Below are 4,608 nucleotides of genomic sequence, written 5' to 3'. Positions count from 1 at the left end.
TTGGGTACACCTGAACTCCCTGGGGGAGCCTTTACGCAACCCCACACTCAACAGGACTCTGAGTCTTCACTCTTTCCTAACAACCCTAAACATAACCCTAACCGCAACAAGAAGCTGAACCCGAGTTAGACCCGAAAAAACACGTACGGTGCCACTTTCTGCCATCAAAAAGTGATCTCAGCGGAAGCCTTTGGGTACACCTGAACTCCCTGGGGGAGCCTTTACGCAACCCCACACTCAACAGGACTCTGCGTCTTCACTCTTTCCTAACAACCCTAAACATAACCCTAACCGCAACAAGAAGCTGAACCCGAGTTAGACCCGAAAAAACACGTACGGTGCCACTTTCTGCCATCAAAAAGTGCTCTCAGCGGAAGCCTTTGGGTACACCTGAACTCCCTGGGGGAGCCTTTACGCAACCCCACACTCAACAGGACTCTGCGTCTTCGCTCTTTCCTAACAACCCTAAACATAACCCTAACCGCAACAAGAAGCTGAACCCGAGTTAGACCCGAAAAAACACGTACGGTGCCACTTTCTGCCATCAAAAAGTGCTCTCAGCGGAAGCCTTTGGGTACACCTGAACTCCCTGGGGGAGCCTTTACGCAACCCCACACTCAACAGGACTCTGCGTCTTCGCTCTTTCCTAACAACCCTAAACATAACCCTAACCGCAACAAGAAGCTGAACCCGAGTTAGACCCGAAAAAACACGTACGGTGCCACTTTCTGCCATCAAAAAGTGCTCTCAGCGGAAGCCTTTGGGTACACCTGAACTCCCTGGGGGAGCCTTTACGCAACCCCACACTCAACAGGACTCTGCGTCTTCACTCTTTCCTAACAACCCTAAACATAACCCTAACCGCAACAAGAAGCTGAACCCGAGTTAGACCCGAAAAAACACGTACGGTGCCACTTTCTGCCATCAAAAAGTGCTCTCAGCGGCAGCCTTTGGGTACACCTGAACTCCCTGGGGGAGCCTTTACGCAACCCCACACTCAACAGGACTCTGCGTCTTCACTCTTTCCTAACAACCCTAAACATAACCCTAACCGCAACAAGAAGCTGAACCCGAGTTAGACCCGAAAAAACACGTACGGTGCCACTTTCTGCCATCAAAAAGTGCTCTCAGCGGAAGCCTTTGGGTACACCTGAACTCCCTGGGGGAGCCTTTACGCAACCCCACACTCAACAGGACTCTGCGTCTTCACTCTTTCCTAACAACCCTAAACATAACCCTAACCGCAACAAGAAGCTGAACCCGAGTTAGACCCGAAAAAACACGTACGGTGCCACTTTCTGCCATCAAAAAGTGCTCTCAGCGGAAGCCTTTGGGTACACCTGAACTCCCTGGGGGAGCCTTTACGCAACCCCACACTCAACAGGACTCTGCGTCTTCGCTCTTTCCTAACAACCCTAAACATAACCCTAACCGCAACAAGAAGCTGAACCCGAGTTAGACCCGAAAAAACACGTACGGTGCCACTTTCTGCCATCCAAAAGTGCTCTCAGCGGAAGCCTTTGGGTACACCTGAACTCCCTGGGGGAGCCTTTACGCAACCCCACACTCAACAGGACTCTGCGTCTTCACTCTTTCCTAACAACCCTAAACATAACCCTAACCGCAACAAGAAGCTGAACCCGAGTTAGACCCGAAAAAACACGTACGGTGCCACTTTCTGCCATCAAAAAGTGCTCTCAGCGGAAGCCTTTGGGTACACCTGAACTCCCTGGGGGAGCCTTTATGCAACCTCACACTCAACAGGACTCTGCGTCTTCACTCTTTCCTAACAACCCTAAACATAACCCTAACCGCAACAAGAAGCTGAACCCGAGTTAGACCCGAAAAAACACGTACGGTGCCACTTTCTGCCATCAAAAAGTGCTCTCAGCGGAAGCCTTTGGGTACACCTGAACTCCCTGGGGGAGCCTTTACGCAACCCCGCACTCAACAGGACTCTGAGTCTTCACTCTTTCCTAACAACCCTAAACATAACCCTAACCGCAACAAGAAGCTGAACCCGAGTTAGACCCGAAAAAACACGTACGGTGCCACTTTCTGCCATCAAAAAGTGCTCTCAGCGGAAGCCTTTGGGTACACCTGAACTCCCTGGGGGAGCCTTTACGCAACCCCACACTCAACAGGACTCTGCGTCTTCACTCTTTCCTAACAACCCTAAACATAACCCTAACCGCAACAGGAAGCTGAACCCGAGTTAGACCCGAAAAAACACGTACGGTGCCACTTTCTGCCATCAAAAAGTGCTCTCAGCGGAAGCCTTTGGGTACACCTGAACTCCCTGGGGGAGTCTTTACGCAACCCCACACTCAAAAGGACTCTGCGTCTTCACTCTTTCCTAACAACCCTAAACATAACCCTAACCGCAACAAGAAGCTGAACCCGAGTTAGACCCGAAAAAACACGTACGGTGACACTTTCTGCCATCAAAAAGTGCTCTCAGCGGAAGCCTTTGGGTACACCTGAACTCCCTGGGGGAGCCTTTACGCAACCCCACACTCAACAGGACTCTGCGTCTTCACTCTTTCCTAACAACCCTAAACATAACCCTAACCGCAACAAGAAGCTGAACCCGAGTTAGACCCGAAAAAACACGTACGGTGCCACTTTCTGCCATCAAAAAGTGCTCTCAGCGGAAGCCTTTGGGTACACCTGAACTCCCTGGGGGAGCCTTTACGCAACCCCACACTCAACAGGACTCTGCGTCTTCACTCTTTCCTAACAACCCTAAACATAACCCTAACCACAACAAGAAGCTGAACCCGAGTTAGACCCGAAAAAACACGTACGGTGCCACTTTCTGCCATCAAAAAGTGCTCTCAGCGGAAGCCTTTGGGTACACCTGAACTCCCTGGCGGAGCCTTTACGCAACCCCACACTCAACAGGACTCTGCGTCTTCACTCTTTCCTAACAACCCTAAACATAACCCTAACCGCAACAAGAAGCTGAACCCGAGTTAGACCCGAAAAAAAACGTACGGTCCCACTTTCTGCCATCAAAAAGTGCTCTCAGCGGAAGCCTTTGGGTACACGTGAACTCCCTGGGGGAGCCTTTACGCAACCCCACACTCAACAGGACTCTGCGCCTTCACTCTTTCCTAACAACCCTAAACATAACCCTAACCGCAACAAGAAGCTGAACCCGAGTTAGACCCGAAAAAACACGTACGGTGCCACTTTCTGCCATCAAAAAGTGCTCTCAGCGGAAGCCTTTGGGTACACCTGAACTCCCTGGCGGAGCCTTTACGCAACCCCACACTCAACAGGACTCTGCGTCTTCACTCTTTCCTAACAACCCTAAACATAACCCTAACCGCAACAAGAAGCTGAACCCGAGTTAGACCCGAAAAAACACGTACGGTGCCACTTTCTGCCATCCAAAAGTGCTCTCAGCGGAAGCCTTTGGGTACACCTGAACTCCCTGGGGGAGCCTTTACGCAACCCCACACTCAACAGGACTCTGCGTCTTCACTCTTTCCTAACAACCCTAAACATAACCCTAACCGCAACAAGAAGCTGAACCCGAGTTAGACCCGAAAAAACACGTACGGTGCCACTTTCTGCCATCAAAAAGTGCTCTCAGCGGAAGCCTTTGGGTACACCTGAACTCCCTGGGGGAGCCTTTACGCAACCCCACACTCAACAGGACTCTGAGTCTTCACTCTTTCCTAACAACCCTAAACATAACCCTAACCGCAACAAGAAGCTGAACCCGAGTTAGACCCGAAAAAACACGTACGGTGCCACTTTCTGCCATCAAAAAGTGATCTCAGCGGAAGCCTTTGGGTACACCTGAACTCCCTGGGGGAGCCTTTACGCAACCCCACACTCAACAGGACTCTGCGTCTTCACTCTTTCCTAACAACCCTAAACATAACCCTAACCGCAACAAGAAGCTGAACCCGAGTTAGACCCGAAAAAACACGTACGGTGCCACTTTCTGCCATCAAAAAGTGCTCTCAGCGGAAGCCTTTGGGTACACCTGAATCCCTGGGGGAGCCTTTACGCAACCCCACACTCAACGGGACTCTGCGTCTTCGCTCTTTCCTAACAACCCTAAACATAACCCTAACCGCAACAAGAAGCTGAACCCGAGTTAGACCCGAAAAAAACACGTACGGTGCCACTTTCTGCCATCCAAAAGTGCTCTCAGCGGAAGCCTTTGGGTACACCTGAACTCCCTGGGGGAGCCTTTACGCAACCCCACACTCAACAGGACTCTGCGTCTTCACTCTTTCCTAACAACCCTAAACATAACCCTAACAGGAACAAGAAGCTCAACCCGAGTTAGACCCGAAAAAACACGTACGGTGCATCTTTCTGCCATCAAAAAGTGCTCTCAGCGGAAGCCTTTGGGTACACCTGAACTCCCTGGGGGAGCCTTTACGCAACCCCACACTCAGCAGGACTCTGCGTCTTCACTCTTTCCTAACAACCCTAAACATAACCCTAACCGCAACAAGAAGCTGAACCCGAGTTAGACCCGAAAAAACACGTACGGTGCCACTTTCTGCCATCAAAAAGTGCTCTCACCGGAAGCCTTTGGGTACACCTGAACTCCCTGGGGGAGCCTTTACGCAACCCCACACT

This window comes from Anser brachyrhynchus, assembly GCF_964034855.1.
Source record: "Anser brachyrhynchus genome assembly, contig: SCAFFOLD_440, whole genome shotgun sequence".
NCBI classification, from domain to species: Eukaryota; Metazoa; Chordata; class Aves; order Anseriformes; family Anatidae; genus Anser; species Anser brachyrhynchus.
This window is presented reverse-complemented; position numbering follows the sequence as displayed.